The sequence below is a fragment of the Bufo gargarizans genome, chromosome 6 (assembly GCF_014858855.1).
Source record: "Bufo gargarizans isolate SCDJY-AF-19 chromosome 6, ASM1485885v1, whole genome shotgun sequence".
NCBI lineage: Eukaryota > Metazoa > Chordata > Amphibia > Anura > Bufonidae > Bufo > Bufo gargarizans.
This window is the reverse complement of record NC_058085.1, coordinates 307,837,192-307,849,804: the sequence shown is the minus strand read 5'-3', so window position 1 is coordinate 307,849,804 and position 12,613 is coordinate 307,837,192.

The window sequence follows — 12,613 nt, the reverse complement described above, 5'->3', positions numbered from 1 at the left end:
CTGGAACCCTGCACGGCTGCCGCTGCAAAACATCCGGCAACAGGGGGAGCAGCCAATAGCAGGCCACAACAGTGACCAACCTCAAAGAAACTCGTCCTCATCACGGCCTGCTATTGGCTGCTCCCCCAATGCAGCATGTTTTGATCTGAGTATCTGAGAGCTGCAGCAGCGGTCTCGCAGGGATCCGGAGCGACGCGGGTGCTGAGGAGCAGGTAAGTGTAATCCTTACAAGGGGCCCAGACATAGATAGCAGATAACCCCTTTAACTCTAACACTTTTGTCTAGAGCTGTTACTCCAGTTTTCCGACACCACCCTTTATACTGGTGGGAGTTTGTGACTCTTTTTGTGACTTTTTAAAAGTCTCAGTGATAAATTTGGAGGGAAACTCATTAACATAACCTGCACTCACTGCCACTGATGACGTCACTTCAGGCAGACGTGCACGTATGTGTTTTCTTTGGGCGGCGACTGGCCAATAGCAGCAGGATCTTTGCCCTGCTAAATTCTGATTGCCAGTGTGAAATGCAGCAGGCACCCACAGCCCGGATCTTCGGGGGGGGGGGGGGGGGAGAGAGGTTGGAGAATACAAGCGGGCGGCCTGCCTCAATGCCCCATAATGATTCTATGAATGAGTAGACGGAGAGGGCCGGGCCTTCCGTGTGCTCCAGGCCCCCCTGTGCCGCGGGCCCCATAGCAACGGCGTGATCTGCCTATATTGGCAGTATGCCACTGCCGTGTAGTCGTACCCTTAAAGGGGTTCTGCACTTTCAATTAACTGATGATCTATCCTCTGGATAGATCATCAGCTTCTGATCGGCGGGGGTCTGACACCCGGGACCCCCGCCGATCAGCTGTTTGAGAAGGCAGCGGCGCTCCAGCAGCGCCGCGACCTTCTCACTGTTTACCGCCGGGCCGCCCGCCCACTGACGTCACGACTTGTATCAACTAGAGTGGGCGCGGCTAAGCTCTGTTCACTTGAATGGAGCTTAGCCGCGCCCACTGTAGTTGATACAAGTCGTGACGTCAGTGGGCGGGTGGCCCGGCGGTAAACAGTGAGAAGGCTGCGGCGCTGCTGGAGCACCGCTGCCTTCTCAAACAGCTGATCGGCGGAGGTCCCGGGTGTCAGACCCCCGCCGATCAGAAGCTGATGATCTATCCAGAGGATAGATCATCAGTTAATTGAAAGTGCAGAACCCCTTTAAAGAAGCCATGGACCTGAGCACCCATTATATACCTAAGAGAGATCAGTCATTTTACTGTTGCTCACTGTGGTACTGACGTGTCCAGCTGTTATCTATTAAAGATTGGTGCAAGGATAAGTAAAGCTTTGTTGTTTGGCGTCTGTGACTTTTCTTACGACATCCTCAGCTAATCCTTCCACATTTTCAGTTACATCTCTATTTTCTTGATAAAGTTGGGAGGTGATCCTCTAAATGAACTCTGCATGTTTCCGCCATCTGTTCAGAATTAAACTATCAATACTATCGAAGTACAGAAGAGGCAATTTTGCATTGCAGCAGATGTAAAGCCTGACCAGTAGATACTGATGTGACCTATATCCTCGCACACTAGTATGAAACGGGGAAAAAAAATCTGGGAAGCATGATTAACTCTGAAAGGGGGAAATGGATTAAAGTGTATGATAGTTATATACGTCATTCTGGCAAAAATAGATGATCAGATCTTAGTAATATACCGTAAATGCTTGTGTCTATGTACAAACGTTTTAAAGGGAATCTGTCACCACATCTGCAGTAATAAATGTGTAGTATTACAGATAACAGATAAGAAGTCCAGAGATTCCTATTTTTTATTTTCCTGCCCCACCCCCCTCCATTACACTTCTGTCAGCATTTTAAGGAAATGTGTCACTAAAAATTTTATCTGCCAATTAAAACCAGATAGTAACACATAACCTTTTTTCTAATCTGGCTTTATTTTCTTATTGCAGATTTATTTATTACCATATTTTCCACCCTACAAGACGCACCTAGGTTATAGAGAAGGAAATTAAGGGAACATTTTTTTTTTTATCAGACCCCCAATGTTACTCAGACCTCAGCTCACAGCCCCAATCAGACCCCCAATGTTAATTAGACCTCAGCTCAGACCCTCAATCAGACCTCAAATCAGGCCTCCAATGTTAATTAGACCTCAGCTCAGATCCTCAATCAGACCTCAAATCAGGCCCCCAATGTTAATTAGACCCCAGCTCAGGCCCACAATCAGACCTTAGATCAGATCCCCATTGTTAATTAGATCCCAGCCCAGACCTCCAATGTTAATGAGACCTCCAATTAGACCTCAGATTTGACTCCCAATGTTAACTAGACCCCAGATCAGACCTCAGATCAGACCCCCAATGTTAATCAGATCCCCAATCAGACCTCACATCAGCCACAAAAAAATAATAATCAACTAACCTTTCTTGTTCCCTATAAGGCGCACTGACATTTACCCCCCACTTGTTTGTCTTGTAGGGTGAAAAATGCTGTATATTTTCAGCCATCTTGCCACCTTGCTTAAAATTTATTTGAGGAATCCACACTACAATAAGAAAAAATAATCTAGTGAGGGACTACCTCAATGCAGACAGGTAAAGGCGTAATCTATGATACAATATCTGGGTAGGTGTAGATTAAATTGGGGGGGGGGGGGGGGGATCAAGGTACAATAGCGTCCAGATGGACTGCATAAGAAAAAAAGTGCATGAAATACATTAGTACTATCCAATCAGTCAATATGGTACAAAGACGTCCATAATAAAATAGTTACACATACTGTAACTCCCAATACAAAGGGCCACAAACCAGTAGCCAAATAAGTATAGAAAAATGTCTCCATGAGGAGCCCTCACTTAACCAACGTGTTTTACAAGTAGCTTCGTCAGGGAATAATGACACGTGTTGTAAAATCCCACTCACAGGAGAGCAGTCTTCAGGAAGCGTAAGGTATATTTATGGCCGGCTCGGAGCTGTAGCATATTCAACATACAAAAGAAAGTGTTCGAATGGGAAAGGTCGCAAGTCTCCCCCCCCTCCCAACTGATAATTATGTAAAAAAAAAAAACACCTTTTGTTCTGTCCAGTCTAGTTTATAGCCCCTCATAAAAGTTATTGTGGCTATGAAGTGCCACCCCCACCTCTAGCACGTGTAAATAGGTATGGACCTTGAAATTGTAGTGTTCGGCGTGACAACGATAAACATATGCTCTTTTCTCAAAGGGACAGTTGTGTGGCCGGGACGACTCGCTGGGAAGTCAGCCCCATCTGCACAACTAGGGTCACGCTATGGCCGATTTGCTTATTTTTGGGGGCGTGGGAGGAAACCCATGCAAACATAGGTAGAACATATAAACTCCATGCAGAAGTTCACCCTGGTCAGACTCGACCCCAGGATCTTACCACTGAGCCACCATGCTGCCCACTGCAGACAGCATTAGTCTTAGGCTACATGCCCACAACCGCAGATCCACAGAATATGGATACTTTCCATGGGCAGTACTGGATTTTTTTTTCAGTCCCATTAATAGAAATGGCTTTTCTTATCAAAGCAAAATGGTTCTATAATTTGCGGGGTGGACATACGTATGCGGACAGCACAAAGATGACCTCTGTATGCTGTTTTTTTCTGACCCATAGAAATGACGGGATCCATGTGCGATCCACAAAAAATGCGAATCGGACGCAGAACCAGAATATGGTTGTCTGCATGAGGCTTTATACAGGGTAATAAAAAAAAATAATGCAAAAATATAGCGTCAATATTCATAACTGAGAGAAAACATAACACAAATGTATTAACATGAAAAGACACACGGTCTATCCAGGTTTTATAGACCGTTACAACAGACAACAAATTCCAACATACAAAAAGCTTCTTCTTGCTTCAATGTCACCATATTAAACTTTCCCCTTTGTGTACAGGTTTAAACTAACTCGTCCAAAAAGGGGCAATTCGTGAAAACTGTCTAAAGGTACCTGCACACAGGTGAAGGTTTACATACAGAAATTCTGCACATATTTGAGTCTGGATTTCTGTGTGTCTCTGCACCAAGTGTGTAACACATAGGCTCGTGGTTGCAAGTTTTTAAATACAGTATTACACCTAAATGTAGGCACAACATTACGTTTCTGTGCCACCCTCACCACTTTTCTGAGGAAAAAGGTAGGGCCAGTGGGACCGCCATGTTTATCTTCTTTAAGGGTCCATTCACACGTCCGTGTGTGTTCTGCGGATCAGCAAAACACGGAAACCAGCAATGTGCGTTCCGCATTAATAGAAAATTACTAATCTTGTCCGCAATTGCGGACAAGAATAGGGCATTTTCTATTTTTTTTCAGGAACGGAATTGCGGACCCGGAAGTGCGGATCCGCAATTCTAGATCCAGGCTGCACATCGTGCGGCCTCATAGAAATGAATGGGTCCGCAATTCCGTTCTGCAAAATGCGGAACAGAATTGAGGATGTGTGAATGGACCCCAACTCCAGATTTCTGGCATAAATAAAGACTGAAATCTACGCTAGCATAGCTTTCACCTTAAATTGGTTGTCCCAAGAAAAAATTTCTACAGTTTTCAAACCAGCACCTGGCTCTGAATACTTTTGTAATTGCACATAATTAAAAATTTTGTATAGCCGCTGAGTTATTCACTAAATGTATCTGTATAGCGCTACCTGCCGTTTATTTTTTCTTCTTATTTCTTTGTCCTGCTCACTGAGAAGGTCGCACATGCTCATTTTCATCCTTCAACTGCCTCCTGAGCCGTGATAGGGACAGCATGGCCACGCCCCCTGAGCTGCAGCAGAAAAGACACCCCCTTGAGCTTTCTGCTTAACTCTAGCACAGCAATGAATGTGGCGATCTCTGGATACATGTGAGGTACAGGGCAGGTTCTAGCTTTGGTTGACATGTACTATATTATGTCTGATTTTAGTCATGGGACAACCCCTTTAAAGTATAACTGTCACTGCTCTGAAGGGTCGCTTGGTAGTGCTCTCTAAATATATGTTTTTCTAAGGAATATCCATCTACACAGCACAGTGCAATACTGGACTGGGAAGACATTGTGCTCACTGCTACTGAATTCACTGATCCCTCATATATATCCCTAAAAATGACCTTGCAAATAAACTATATATACTCTGACCTTGTCAACCTGCTATTTTCACCACACTGACACTGTACAATCCATCTGTATAACCAGCCATCTGAGATACATGAGAGCGGGCAGTCAGTGCTCTCCATTCAGAAGGCAGGGAGACAAGAAGAAGCTGTTCTACAGTAGATACTGTCCCTACATACCTGTAAAATGGGCAATGAATTATTGATATTTTGGGTTAATATCAATAATTAATATTTATAAATAGGCGTGAGTCGTCTGTTGATGACTCCGCCTATTTATATCTTAAATAAAACAAACTCTTTAGCTAATTGTCTAGCTAACTGACTATCTCTGTTGCCTTACCTAATTCCCTGAACTAAATGCGACTTACTACTGCTACTACGGCGTCTACCAAAAACACTATACACTGTATTGTGAATAATAAAATATTACACAATACAAGTATACAAGTCTAACATTACGCTATATCTGTATATATTTATATATTAATTGTTATAAATATATATACATAGACGCACACACCACAGTACAGTAATAGCACTACAATAAACACCTAGCTACACTACACACAGTACAATATCAATCACAATTCCATCCCAAATCTACCTAAATATTACACTCACTTACACAATAGCAGCAGCCCACCCAACCTGGCTATACACTATCCCTGTGGGAAACAAAGGGTTAAAAACAATATACTGCTGGGATTACAGCAGTAGTGAAGGGGAGATGCAGGTAATACAGGGATTCAGGGAGAGAACAGGGATTAGGGGTATAGCAGGGGTTAACTTCAATCCGAAGAGTGGGATCAGGACAGCAGGGGTTAATGCTGGCGTACAGGGATAGGAGGCAGGGCAAGTAATGATACTTAGACAGCTGGCTGCAGGGGGAGGCTGCTGTGTCCATCTTCTTTCCCGTCCCCTTTCTCGTCCCTCTCTTCAATGGGGCTGCAGGGGTTAATCCTTTTTGAGCGCTTCCTGCACTCTTCCTCTGCTGGGGGAATCTTCCTGAGTGCTGGTTGCACCATGTGCTGCCTGCGCTCTACTTCCTCCTTCCTCTGCTTGGGAGGCGGGTTGGGCTTGTCCAGAGTGCTGTCTGCAGGGGTTGTGGGCATCTAGGGCAGGTCCTCTGAGTGGGGTGTCCGGGATTCCGCTGCCCTGAGCGCCGCTAGGCCGGGGTATTTAAACCTGGCCGTGCTCGCTCCCATCTTCCCACTTCCCTGTGCACATGCATGCCTGCAGCCAAGTCCACATGGGCTGACATGGTGATATGACATCACCGCACCAGCCCGCGCATCCTTGCGCGCGCTTCCAGGCGGGGGGATCCTTTGATCCTCCCGCCTGTGGAGATATCGCATACCTCTGGCGCTGTAATTAGAGCATACAGGGGCAAGGGAGCTCTTTGTTCCCCTGTCCCTGTTATGCAAAACATCTCCAGCGCTGCAGGCACATTTCAGAGGGGGGCACCAAAGATGGGGTACATTCTATAAGTATATATACATAAACACAGATAATTGGGGCATATCTGTATATATTTTATATACACATGCATTAACATAAGTATAAATAGACATGTGTGTAAATACAGGGGCATACACAGATATCCATATATATATACTCACATACAGTTGCAAGAAAAAGTTGTGAACCCTTTGGAATGATATTGATTTCTGCACAAATTGGTCATAAAATGTGATCTGATCTTCATCTAAGTCACAACAATAGACAATCACAGTCTGCTTAAACTAATAACACACAAAGAATTAAATGTTACCATTTTTTTTATTGAACACACCATGTAAATATTCACAGTGCAGGCGGCAAAAGTATGTGAACCCCTAGAATAATGACCTCTCCAAGAGCTAATTGGAGTGAGGTGTCAGCCAACTGGAGTCCAATCAATGAGATGAGATTGGAGGTGTTGGTTAGAGCTGCCCTGCCCTATAAAAAACCCTAGTTCTGGGTTTGCTTTTCACAAGAAGCATTGCCTGATGTAAATGATGCCTCACACAAAAGAGCTCTCAGAAGACCTACGATTAAGAATTGTTGACGTGCATAAAGCTGGAAAGGGTTATAAAAGTATCTCCAAAAGCCTTGCTGTTCATCAGTCCACGGTAAGACAAATGGTCTATAAATGGAGAAAGTTCAGCACTGCTGCTACTCTCCCTAGGAGTGGCCGTCCTGTAGAGATGACTGCAAGAGCACAGCGCAGACTGCTCAATGAGGTGAAGAAGAATCCTAGAGTGTCAGCTAAAGACTTACAAAAGTCTCTGGCATATTCTAACATCCCTGTTAGCGAATCTACGATACGTAAAACACTAAACAAGAATGAATTTCATTGGAGGATACCACAGAGGAAGCCACTGCTGTCCAAAAAAAAAACATTGCTGCATGTTTACAGTTTGTACAAGAGCACCTGGATGTTCCACAGCAGTACTGGCCAAATATTCTGTGGACAGATGAAACCAAAGTTCAGTTGTTTGGAAGAAACTTAGAACACTATGTGTGGAGAAAAAGAGGCACAGCACACCAACATCAAAACCTTATCCCAACTGGGAAGTATGGTGGTGGGGGCATCATGGTTTGGGGCTGCTTTGCTGCGTCAGGGCCTGAACAGATTGCTATCATCGAAGGAAAAATGAATTACCAAGTTTATCAAGAGATTTAGCAGGAGAACTTAAGGCCATCTGTCCACCAGCTGAAGCTCAACAGAAGATGGGTGTTGCAACAAGACAACGACCCAAAGCATAGAAGTAAATCAACAACAGAATGGCTTAAACAGAAGAAAATATGCCTTCTGGAGTGGCCCAGTCAGAGTCCTGACCTCAACCCGATTGAGATGCTGTGGCATGACCTCAAGAAAGCGATTCACACCAGACATCCCAAGAATATTGCTGAACTGAAACTGTTCTGTAAAGAGGAATTGTCGAGAATTACTCCTGACCGTTGTGCACGTCTGATCTGCAACTACAGGAAACGTTTGGTTGAAGTTATTGCTGCCAAAGGAGGTTCAACCACTTATTAAATCCAAGGGTTCACATACTTTTTCCACCTGCACTGTGAATGTTTACATGGTGTGTTCAATAAAAACATGGTAACATTTAATTCTTTGTGTGTTATTAGTTTAAGCAGACTGTGATTGTCTATTGTTGTGACTTAGATGAACATCATATCACATTTTATGACCAATTTGTGCAGAAATCCATATCATTCCAAAGGGTTCACAGTACCTGAGGCAGAGCCCCCAGCCCTGGGTCTGTGCTGCTGATGGTAGAAGGGGTCAAACTGTGCTGAAGAATCCAGTGGGAGGGGAGACACAGGGCAGACAGCTCAGCCAGCAGATCAGCAGTGCAGGGGGCATGGCTTGTATTTCAGCACAGCCTTCACAGTGAGGTGCACAGAGGCAGACCTGCTCCCTCAGCATTGTGCATAGAACATCATTAGAGCAGGGAAAACAGAGGACATCAGTGCCATGTGACCCTCAGCTAACTAGGAGAACAGGGCCACTGTAGATAAAGTAAGGGAACTGAAAACCCCTTACATTTGCTTAGTTAAAAACATACAAAGAACAAAAAATATATACTTGGACAACCCCTTTAAATATAAATAATGACATGGAAACAACATGAAAAGTTATTTAAAAACATGTTAAACATAAAAAAAATATTTAAATAATAAGCAATTTTCTGATGACACATTTCTTTCAAATTCCCAGTCCACCGCTGCTTGTCCGTGCACCACACATTAGAAGAAAATGACAGTTATACATTAATTGATAGAAGATTCACGGCACTTGTCAAATTCGGATACAATTAAGTAACAATTTATTGGAGAGGTCATCGTGGACAATTTTACTCTAAAATAAAAAAAAGTCTCATGTGACTGTATTTCTATGTATGAGACTTTCATGCTGTGAAGCGCTGTATGAGCACACCCTGTGAGGCCTTTTCAGTCCGTGCTGCCTGCACCAATAATCCCTGCGCCGTCTGCAGGACCTGCACAGGCCTGATAGGGTGTTCTCATACAGCGTTCTAGATCACCGTAGGGGCCCCACACTGACTGAAGCCAGGTTCCCAACTGTAATCATCTGCATTGGAGATTACACTGATGCTGACCACTTAACTCCCTTGAAACTCTGGTCAGTGCATTATAAAAACCATGTGCGCTATTGAGAGAAAAAAATAATAAGTTAATAGATAGTTAAAGTTAACAAAGTATATTTAAAAAATAAAAAATTTTTTCCATAAAAAGTTATTTTATTTAGTAAAAGTGGTAAAAAAAAAACATACACAAGTATGTTACCACAACCTGTTCACTTGCAACTTGTATAATAAAGATACCATGTTATTTATACCACCCCATGAACAACATAAAAACACTAAAATTAATGCTGCATCTCACCCAGCAAAAAAACAAGCCCTCATATGGCTACAACAGCACAAAGGGGAGTGAGTTATTGCTCTTGGAATGCTATTTTTGTGCAAAAGTTGTCAAAACACATAGAATTATACATATTGGTATCGACATATCGTTCCGATTCACAGAATAACAGAAACACTAGCTATGCCAGACAGTGAATGTTGTAAATTTAAAGTGCAAAAGCAATGTTACAACTGCCTTTTTCCCATTATCAACCCCCAAAAAAGTAATACAAGTTAATAAGTTACATGTACCCCAAAATGGTGGCACTAAAAATACAATAGACCCCAGAAACAACAAACCCTTATTTGGCAACAATGACAGGAAAATCAAAGTTATGACCAGAAAAAAGAGCCCAGAGTGTCTTAACTCGTACTCCTCCTTGGCTGAAAATACTCTTTAAAAATGCTAAAAATTAGTATTTTTACTCTTCCGGAAAAAAATGTAGTGCGACCTCTGATTTATTTTTCCACACAAAAGTTGACATTTCGTTTCTAGCCAGGACCTTCATTCACAACATGGCACTAAAGGATAAATCAAAATAGATGAGTTACGAAACAGCCCACAGTTAGGACACAGTGGAGACGAAGGGGGAGGGGGATTTGGAGGGGGGAAGCAAACAGGCAACAGGGGGTCATCAAAGAACAATGTATGTTGGCACCAGTCTGGGTGAAAAAATCTACTCTGGAAACACAATGAATGCTGAGAGTGTACAGCAGATGGGCAGAATCTCCAGATATAACTAGATAACTAAGATAACAATAAGTTAAGCAACTAAGATTACAATTGACTCTTGTGACACTGTGACACTGCAAGAAGCTAATGGAGGAACTCCAATACCCCTGGAGAGTAAAATGTAGGCAAGAACGCCCAGATGAAATAAGAATCATAGGCTTACCATAGAGGTATTAAGGATAGTGTAATGGCGCCTGGCTGTGCCAAGGTCAAGAGCGTACCATCAAAGATGGGGAGAGCTGGTTAGACTCATCAATGTGTACACTTTCCCTGACAAGGGTGAGCCCTGCAACCACAGCTTGACACCACCAGTAATGTCTGAATCTCCAACTACCCTATTGAAGCGGATGAGCAGAGCTCTGGCACCTCTAGCAAGTTAGATGTAACTTCCAAGCTGCCTATTGAGATGGTGACCAAGGCATCCTTGCAGGATGCTGTGTGATCCATGGGGAGAGGCTCCATGAATTGTACACTGAGCCGTCTGTGCTGTTCACTTTGTTCTTGTGTCGACTTTGTGTTTACCTCTCAGGCAGTCAGAAAGTGTAGGCACTCTATGATCCCTTGCTTCTTCTCTGATCACAGAGCGTTCCTTCCCTACAATCTGCTAGCAGAGGAGACTGGTGAATTCACATGCACTTATCTCTTCCAGCGACTCCAGAGTATGGGGAGCAGTAATCGCTAATGCCATAGTTTGTCCCCATACGGTCTTGTTTCCCGGCAGAAGATTGTGTTTACACAGCACGGTCTGCCACTGGGAAATGATGATCTTATGTGTTGCAAAAAAGATACAATTACCCGATGAACAAGCATTTTGCTGATTCATCGGGTAATCGGTAGTGCAATTACACCGCCAGATCATTGCTAATGAACGTTAAAAGTAACGCTGGTTAGCGATCATGTGTTCGATTGTCGGCCCGTGTAAAGGGCCCTTAAAAAATATAACTTGTCTTTTTCAGGAAACTCCTTGCCGGCTACAAACCCCTGACTGAACTTTGAGATGGAACTGGGAATATGTGATCAGGGAAGGAGGTAGTGGTGGGGGTCACCACAGACTACTACAGAAACCTCTACTCCCTGAAGACCACAACCCCCTAAACCACCAATAAATCCCTGTCAAGTATCACTAATCATCTTGATCCTTCAGCTTTGGATGCTGTTAACATCCTTCTGATGGTGGGGGAGCTGCTCTAGAACCTTTAGGTCTGGCAGAACCCTGGGCAGTGACAGTTTTAAAGCAGAGCTCTGTGTAGCGCTGGAGTTGTTGGACCTCTATGAGGAGATGGTGGTGGAGGGCAGAATGCCCCTGTCGCTGAGAGAAGAGATTATTACAATTTTGTATAAGTGGAAGGGGAAGAAATAGGATTTGAAAAACTGGCATTCCATCTCTCTTCTGAACATGGACTACAAGGTCCTCACCAAGGTACTGGCCAACAGGCTGAAGGTTGTCTTTATCATCCACCCGTATCAGATCTATGGCATCTATGACTGCAAGATTGCCGTTAGTCTTGTTTCATGAGAGACACAGTACAATACATCAAAGACCATCATGTACACATGACCCTGGTCAGTCTCCATCAGGAAAAGGCCACTGACTAAATCTTTTGTTAATTCATAGGCAAGGCTTTTCATAAGCTGGGTCTGGGCAGGATGTTTTGTTTGTGCGTTAATCTGATGCACAGGCCAATGTCCATCCATTAAATGAAGCAGAAAACTTGACTCATCAGAGAAGGCAGCCAGTCAGCAGAAGTCCAATTCTAATACTGCCATTAAAATTGAAGCCTGTTCTGCTGGTGTAACTTTGTTGTAAGAGGTGCAGTGACCATCCGTCTGCTTCAGAGCACTAGGATTCACTGAAATGTTTTAGACAAAATTTAGTAGCCCCCTAGTGGATTTTGTTATTAAGCTGCTCCACTGTAGCGTGTCAGTTCGCCCTTGCACCTGATGTTCACCTCTCACATCAATGGCACATGGTGCTCCACAATTTCAATGTTCATGATCAAATTTCACTGTGGACTTATTTACGTAGATGAGACCGCCCAAACCATGCAAGGTTGGAACTCAAGCCACAAATCCACAGTATGCTGTAGCAAGAAGCGGCTCCCCCTCGCTGATAATTTATTGGTAGCCAAACACACAATTTCACAACTAAAATTCCAGATTATTGAACAGATCCAGAGACCTAGGAAAAGCAGTAACTGCATACTTATGCTGAAAAGAAAGGAAGCATACTGGATTCACACTCTACCATCTCTTGCTGTCATGCTTCGGTGTGGGAGGGAAACACCACACCGAGCATACTAGGGAAGAGGGGAACAGGGAATCAGGCCTGAGAA